General features: G+C 42.5%; 1 protein-coding gene across 1 annotated transcript in view; it reads right to left on the reverse strand.

Moving 5' to 3' along the window:
• The window catches only part of LOC102377350, a 33,787-nt gene that overhangs the window by 9,588 nt on the left and 15,025 nt on the right, over positions 1-9,174 (reverse strand). The window lies entirely within an intron of this gene.

The following is a 9,174-nucleotide window of genomic DNA, read 5'->3' on the forward strand; positions in this document are numbered from 1 at the left end:
GTGCGAGCAGCAGGCGAAGGGCTCAGGCACCCCGGCAGAGCAGCGCCATTGTCCCCAGCGGGGTCACCCGTGGGATGGGTTGGATAGGACCGGCTCTTGCGTGTGCATGCTGCAGTCAAAAATGGAGGGTTTTTTTGTTTGCTCCGTATTTTGCCTATCCCAAGCCAAATCAAATCAGTCAAAACAAGTTCCAGATCCAAGTCGGTCCAGAACCATAAGTGGCCCAGCTACCAGCAAACATCCTCCACCCCCACCTGGGGCTTGAAATATTCCCAGATCCTTTGGCGGCCATCCTACTTGCAGGCCCAAGCTGGGAGGCTCGGGGTTCGGGTGCCCCAAGTTTTGCTTGCCCTTAGCCATACAGCCCCAGGAGCAAGGGAGGAGGACTCTCCCATTTCCATACAGTGGGCATAAAGCCAAGATTTTTTGAGTGTTGTTTTTTAAAGACATTTTCTGTGTTCCAAACCAAATCAGCCAAATCAAATCCAAATCCGTGAGTCAGTCCAGGACCATAAATGGCCCCACAACCAGCAAACATCCTCCACCCCTACCAGGGGCTTCACATATTTCCAAAGTCTTTTGGCGGGCATCCTACGTGCAGGCGCAAGCCTGGAGGAGGTTCAGATGCCCCCGAGTTTCACCTGCCCTCAGCCATACGACCGCAGGAGCAAGCTAGGGAGGAGCCTCCCATTTCCATAAAGTGGGCTGTAGGCCCCAACTCCTTGGCAGGTATTAAATGATGCCAGAAGAACAGTTATCCCCAGGAACGCTTAAGGAGAATTGCCTTCATGGACCCAGATACATGGGGTGAACTACGCATTACCTATGTGGGTACTATCCCATGCCAGCGGAGCAGTCTTCCCTGGGCGCAACTAGGAAGCCACTGCGGTGATCATGGTATTTCCCCTGCCAGGCAAGCGTAGGACTAAAACTTGATCTGAGCCCACAAGAGGCCAAAAATGTAGTTGGTCTAATAAAAGATATCACATCTACCCAAGGAACCTTGCCTGCCTATGTCCTTAGATCAACAGGGCTACAACCAACAACCCTGGTCCAGGCAAAGGTATTATTAGCAAACACATCCTGCCTCTCCAGTGAACTCTCTGGCTCAGAGGCAGCCACAGCCCTGTTCTCCCCAGTGCTCCTAAATACACTGAAATCAAGGGAGAGTTTTGCCAGGACCTTTACCACCATAGGCCAGCAGATATCTTTGCTTCCTCTCATTGCACCAACCAAAGTGGAATTTCTCCCCTCCAGTTTGCATAAGTTACCTCCATGAAAGCATTTGTGCCCTTTTCATAAGTTCATCAAGAGGTCAGCCTGTTTTGTTTTGACTTCTGGCACAAGCCACCCAGGGTCTACTGAAGTACATGCTATTGGGAAAAGAAGGCAATGGACTGACAAGATGATACGGTGTTAATAAAGAAACCTGCAGGTCTGCAAATTCTCATCAAAGATTTTTATCTCCTGCTGATATTTATAATGTCACTCCTAACCCCTCTGGAAGCTTACAGACAGGATCAATACACAAGCTATCCTCATCAGCCAATATCAGAAAGTTCATGTTGTGAAGCCAAAATGAAAGAATAATCCTAACAAATCGAAAGGCCTTCAGCATTTTGATGAATCCTAGGCTGCTGATTAGCAAATTGTGAAGTCTTGATTAATAATTAAAAGCTTATCAAAACGAGTGAGGCCTAAACTTGAAATACTGCAATGAGTATTTTTACCTGTGAACTTTAGCTATTTCTTTCCTTAGTACTGCAAGCTTAGCATATATGTTTTACACATGCCTCCTTTTGGCTTCAAATTGAGGAGGGACAGTAGTTTCTCTGTAGTGAAAGCTGCAACCATATGTCTATTTAGAGATCAATGTTGCCCACCACACTACCTTGTTCTAACTCCATTAGAAAGGCATTCTTTTGTCTAAAATTTTGCATATCGTACTTCAGTCACTGGAGAATTTTGATGGAACATTTGAGTGAAGTCAGGCAAGCCATTGTTTCAGATATACAGTTTAGAAAAAAATCTCTAATTATTCCATGCTTTTTAATTATACCCTATTTTGATTTCAACTCTTGGGTCTCAGCTGCCTAGAGAAAACATTCTCTAAGCAGTTAAAGAGTGAAAATCCTTTGAATATAATATCCTTTTCTAAATAATTTACTCTTGGGTTTTATCCCCTTATTGGCCTATTTCATGTTTGGAAATGTGGTAATCAGCAACCTAGGAAGCTGAGTAGGGTTGCCAGGCCTCCAGGATTACCCTGGAGTCTCCAGGAATTAGATATAAATCTCCAGGAGACTGCTGAGAGTCACCAGGGAGATAAATGATAGGGCATTCATTAAAATAAATATTAAATGTTGAATCCAATTTATACAGTAGTCCAGTGGGTTTTTTAAAAGTAATAGTCATGTGCATTTGCCTTCCTGACATGAAGTCTATGCATCATAATTACTGTCATTACATCATGTGATGAACCTCCCAGAATAGATTCAAACAGCGTTGGCAACCCTAAAGCTGAGACCTAAGCAAAGAAATTCATTTAAATATCTTCAGAAATGCAGAATTACAGGTGGGGAATGAGTCATCATCCATTCTTTATTTTGTGTATTTTCTTCTACTCATTTTTGGACATATAATTGAATAAAGACATGGCTTTAAAATGTCATATTTCCTTGACAGGGTGGTGGAATGGGTCCTGCAGTTACACTGCTGGCCTGGGACTTGGGAGAGCTTGTTACTTTTCCTGTACTGCTACAGACTTCCTGTGTGATTTTGGAAAAGTCACTCTAGGCTAGATTCATAAAGGACTTAGGTGTTGTAATGGCCAGCATTGTAATGCTTCACTTTGGGAGACTTGCCTCCACAGCCCTGAGTTAAACACTTAAGACCTTGTTCCCTCTTCCCCTGCCCTCATCCCCCAGGACATAGGGGGCATGTCCCTATGGTGCCATTGTTACTGCACTTTCATTTAGTACTTCCTTTTGGACATACTAAATGATAACAGCCTGTACTGTGCTGTGCTCACAGTGCATGGTTATTTTTAGCCACTATATGGTTGCAGCAAGGTGCTATAGCGAGGGACCATGTTGTTACAGCAACATTGCTGCAGCATTGCTGTTTGTGCCTGCTGATGCTACATTGCCGTAGCGTGTTGCTACGGTGATGTAGCGTCTCATGTAGATGCACCCTGGGAGAGTTAGGTCTCTCAGAATAGTTCACACAAGCTGGCATGCTGAACATGGAGCTGCCTAGGGTAGCTAATAGGAAATGCTGAAGAGAGCAGCATGTCTTAAGACCTGCTCCTCTCTGATGCCTAGGTGTCTAACTCTGGACTGCAGGAAGGCACCTCCCTTCATGGGGGATTGACTAGAAAAGCTAAACTATTTCTATCAAAAAATAAAGAGATGCTCTAGGATGTGGGACCACTAGGTTTAACTCGATCTGCAGCCTTAGAGAGTTCAAACCATATCTCCCACCCTGCCTCTGAGTGCCATAACTACATATATGGTTATAGGCTAGACTACGATGAGAAGAAATGGGGGGGCACTTCCCATTTTTCCTGTTGAAGATATTATACTTTTCAAAATGAATATTAAAGAGAACTGGGCCAGAGATAGGAAGAACGAACATCCAGCTTACTGGTCTGGGAATCACCTGGGAGGGAAGATCCAGGTTCAGATTTGAGTACTGATTATGGATAAGCATCCTGAATAAGTGTTCTAACCACTAGACTGTTGTATACAAGGCGGGGTAGTATACATACTCCTCTTACCCTTCACCCTCCAAGATTTGTCAATTAAAGTAATGCAATGCAGACCGGTCCTGAAAATGTGAATTAGGCAGACTGACTGCATTAGCCATATCAAACCACTAAGGGGTCATAGGCAGGGAAACATCTATTGCAAGGATCCCACTGGAGCTTCTTCTCCCTAAGAAAACAGGGTTAGTTTAGGTCATACCCAGAAGAGGAATTAAGGCACCAGGGCAATTTATTTAGATCAAAAGGGCTATGGATTTTTACAAGGATAGGTAGAAGTTTTTAAACATTGCATTTTTGGACAGAGGTATCTACATTCCATCAAAGCTGGGTATATAAACCTTTTGTAGAACTGGCCTTTAGCTCCGTAAAATGGTGATAATAGCACTTTTTTGCCTTGTAAGCATAATGTGAGCATAATTGTATAGAATTAGTTTAAAGAAAACTAGTGGGACTTTCCCTGGATTATCCCCATTTTGGTCAGGACTATCTCCAGATTTGCAAAAATCCTCGATGTTTACAATACTGATCAAAACTTGGTGGCGCCTGAGTTTCTAAGCATCTCAAATCCAGGTTCCAGCAGTAGGTAGCTGCTCTGGGGGCTGGCACAAGCCTGAACAGAAGCAATACTTGCACCCCCTGTGGTTATCAGCAGCTTGTCTTTTTTGCAATCACCATGTCAAGGAGCTTAGAAGATCAAGTGGTACCATCGCTGGTAAAATGTTTACAATGTTTCAACCTTTATGGATTGGATCCTTAATGTTGATGTTATTCATTAATGATTTACAATGATCCAGGTTTTCTGTTCACCACAGAAAAAAAGCAGTAAAACCTGGATTTTCTTACTTTAAGGCGATCAACCCAGATTTTCTCCTTTAAAAGAGAAAAATGTGGGAAACATTGGGTTTCCCCTTGCAGGCTGGAAGAGTTCCAGCCTGCAAGGGGCTGGGGGGAGTGGAAAAATGTCAATCAGGCAGGGGGTACCATGTGCACGTGCGCACGTACATGGCTGCCAGGCAGCCTAGAGAACAGATGCTCGCAGGTAAGTCTGGTGTGAGGGGTGGAATTGAGGACCCCGTAGTGACGGAGGGAGGGACTTGGACAGGGCTGGCGCTGCTGCCCAGCTGGGGCAGTGCATGGGGTTTGGGGCCCGGGGCCCAAATGCACAGCCACAGGGCCTGGGTGGGGAGAAGGATGGAACCTCAGGTGGTGGAGGGCCTGGTTCCTTGCCACTGTGTGCACTCCCGGGAGGGCACGGGGGGCATGTGCCCCCCAGATCTGTGCACAGGGCAGAGGTGGGCTGCCTGCTTCAGACTCAGGCTCTGCACCCTGCTGCCCTTACCCCTGGGGCCTCATTTTCATCATGGATTCATTTTAATCATGAAAAAATGTGGATTTGGGAAGTTTCAATCAGAGAAGTTGTGATTTTTATCAGAAAATTCAAAATTTTTAATCAGAGAAAACCAGGATCCCTAGTGGTTCACTAAGATACAAGAAATTTGTCAGGTGCTTAACAGAGCAGCACTGAGGAAATGTGCTTGCTATAGTGGATCTACAGCTATACAGGCCATCAGATTTTAATCTGGTTACTAGGAGGTTAATTTTTTTTCTTTGTACTAAAGGTTTTGGCCATTTAAATTCCTGTGTGGCAATCTTTTGATGGACAGGATATGAAAAGGATTTTTTTCTCTTACATTTCAGAATTTTGTGTGTTAAAAAGGATTGAGGATTTACAAATATAGAGGATTCACAAAGGAGAAATGGGCCTAAAAATTGTGGCTTCAGTACTGTGCCAATTATACATATTGTGATGTTATCAAACATGTATTTTTTTTCTATATTGTATTTTATGATCCCTTCTAAACTCTTCATTCCACAAGTGTTAACCACTCTCTTCTTTTTATTGGTTTTGATGTTCCCCTAATCAAGCTATCCTTTGTTCTACACTTCTGCTGTCTGTTAGTCGCTCCTGATAATGAAGCTCCTATTTCACAGTCCTGCAGATTGTTTTTAACTCATTCCAATGATTTACTTTTTCTTTGCTTCCATCTTAAACTGAATAATACAGCCCTAACCCCCTTGCAGATTAGTAAAGCTTCTAGTTTATTTTTAACTGGAGAAAAATATGTGGTGTTTTTTATGTGATGATGCACCTTGCCATCTGTACCCCACTTTTCAAAATTCTAGATCTGCCCATGTCTGTGCACCCACCTAAGGCAATCATGTTTCTAATTTGCACGATCAGATCTGATTTTCTGTATTGTTCTGAGCATTTAAAGAAAGTTGTAGTAAAACTGATCTATGAATGTCCCTTCACCTTATGTGATAGATTTTGTATTATTTTATGTTTCGGCCACATTTCCAACCACAAAAACACAAAAACAAGTCCATTTATATGACTTTATCCAGAAAGAAAGGAAAGAAATTGTGAGGCCATAAAAACAAATGCTGCCCTTGGGGATTCTTGTCTGGTCTATGCTTTCAGAAAAGGTCTAGTTTTTAATCTTTAATTAATTCACTTGTCTTGGTGAGTATAGTGTTTACAGGTGTCACTAGCCACTATCTGTTTCTGTTCTGTTGCGGTTCTGCTGGAATTCCTATTTCCAATTCTTAGTTTTGTCTGTTCCTTTTGTCCATGTTCTTATTTATTTGGCCTCTTTCTGCTGTCAGTGACTAGCCAGCATTTTATTTTCATATCACACTTACCTGTATTTATCAGTGTTTATTTCTGAGTTCCTGGAACACTGGAGGCTCATGTATAAACACAGAAGGGCCAGGGGAATTTAGTTTTGGAGAATTTGGGATAATTCAGCTATGTGGATCAGAAATTACTTGACAGAACTTGTATCTTATATGTACTTGTGTTTGCCTCTTCCTTACTCTACGTCAGGAGTTGGCAATCTTTTGCGAGTGGTGGGCCACTTTAACTGAATTAGGTCCTAAGGCAGGCCACTGCTTCTGACTTGGCTGCTGATTCTATCCCCAGTAGCTACAATGATGCCACCATTTCCCCTTGTGGTGCAGACTTGCCACCAAATCAGCACCCGATGTCCCAGCTTTACAGGCCAAATTCAATTGCTTTGCAGGCTGGATTTGGCTTATGGGCTGTAAGTTGCTCTAAGGAGTTGAGTTTTCCATTGTAAGACCCAGCTTGAAATGTGTTCTTTAAATGGGAGGACAAGGTTCTTTGGGTAAATCTGATATCCTTTATTAGACCAACTAAAATAGTTGGAAAAATTCTTCTTTGCAAATTTTCAGGTACAAACACCCTTTTTCAGGCAGAGGGTACATCTGCAGTTGTTACTTTTTCTGATGTCATGCAGATGTAAAAGAAGAATGCTGCAGTCTGTTGGAATACCAGTGGAATTGAGTATTGAGCTAGCTTGGTATAAAATGCCAAGTAGAACTCAGAGCTACATTTTCAAAGTTACATAGCCACCTACATATGTGATAGGTACCTAGTAGGATTTTCAGAAATGTCTAAAAATGGTTAGGTGCCTAGTCTGCCTACATGTCCCTGAACTATGAATAGGTGCCTTTCTGCATCTATAGATGTCTAAATGCCTTTGAAAATCTGACCTTCAGTCCTTCATGAGTACTGCCTATGGTGGAAAACCTACCTGTCATTCATATTAAAGAAACTGAGCTTGTGTTGAAAACAGTTTAACTGCAAATGCAGAACGTCCCAAAAGGTGTTCAGCACTTAAAAAAAAAAAAACAGCATTGGACTTGAAACAGGTAAATTCCCTATTGCATATAACAGTGATTCCCAATCTGTGGTACAGGTACCACCAGTGGTACTCAGACAATCTGTCAGTGGTACATATTAACAGATTTATTATATTTACTTTATATGACAAAAATTTGCTGGTGGTACTTAAGGTTGTATCATTTTAAACTGGTGGTGTGCAATCTGTCAGAGTTTGGGAACTGCTGGCATACACGGATTAAGAATGGAATTTTGTCTGCCCTCAGCAAATTTTGGAAAGTTTAAACAAAATTAAGTTCAACAGTTCCAAGCATGAGATTAGAGAAGAATATGCAGTTTAATTATGTTAAAAAAAAAGCAAAAGACAAACTCCAAATCCTGCAGCTGTTTACATGAGAAGATCCAGTGCCTCCATACTTTGGAGAAAAAACTGACACTTGACAGAAAGATTATCTATGTGTTGGAGAAATGTTTTTTATTGTTCTGGTGAAAAAAGACCCCAGTTTTGTTTTGTTTTGTTTTCTGTTTTGTTTCAAAGTTAGTTGCTCAAGGAGCTTAGGAAGAAACCTATACTTGACTATACCTAGTAGAAAGTGTTACATGATGATGGTGGTCAAAGCTTGCGAACCAATAGTCCAAGATGTGTATTTAAAACATTTGCTCTAATTTAATTTTCCTTTTTTGAGAATACTAACTTGTACCTGATTCAGAAAAACATTCCTATTCCTGTCAAGTGAGACTCTCTGAACTGGGAGCCTATATAAGTTTAGAACTCACTTCACAGACTGTGTGCAAAAAGGATCTCACTCAAGAAAGTCTTAAAAAGGTATCTACAAATTCCAGAGGCTTTTCTTAAAAACAAATGCAAGAGCTGATTACATTTACTCCACTAAAGGAATTTCATGAATACGTGCTATCAGTAGGTACAGCTACTGTTGTCTGTTGCCAGAAGGCTGCACTGGATAGTATATTACCAGAAAGATTACTAGTAAGGACTATAAGGAGACAGGGTTTTTTTTTCTTTATCCAGTTACTACAGTGTATTTTAATTAAAGTCATTGTGTGCATTTGGTCTCCTCCTCTGTATAGCACAGATAAGAACAAAAATATATCAAATTCACCACCAAGCAGAAAGTCTGCTTTTTGCTGATAGTACTATCAGTGCTAGATTCTCACTCCATGGTGTCAGTTCCCTAATGAGTGACAGGAAGAACTCTTCAAGCTCTAGATGTTTTGGTCCCCAAAAGAATAGTAACACCAGGCACATCAGTTACATAATGGTAGTTGTGCAGGCCCTCTCCCGATCCCGCCTGGGTCGCCATGTGCAAGCTCTCTCCCGATCCCATCTGGGTCGCCATGTGCGAGCCGGGGCAAGCCGGGGGCCCGTCTTTGTGCACACAGGCTGTGGCCGGCAGCCCGGACACACGGGGCTGGAGAAAACCGCGGTGCGGTATAGTATGCTCGAGCTAGAATCAGTCACGGAGGCGTAATGGTTGATTGAAAAGATTATTTACTTACACCCAAGGTGGTCACAGTGTAGGCTGGTCAGCTTACCAGGCACAGCTTCGCTTGAGTTCTCGGTGGAGGACTCTAATAAACTCAGTTCCTTGACCCCGGAGTGATTCAGGCTCCGCGGGTTCAAGAATTCATTCCCACAGAGCAGCTGTATCTCCGTGAGTGTTACTCGGTTCCCAGGTCCCCC

This window comes from Alligator sinensis, unplaced genomic scaffold (genome assembly GCF_000455745.1).
Source record: "Alligator sinensis unplaced genomic scaffold, ASM45574v1 scaffold352_1, whole genome shotgun sequence".
In the NCBI taxonomy this organism is placed as follows: Eukaryota; Metazoa; Chordata; order Crocodylia; family Alligatoridae; genus Alligator; species Alligator sinensis.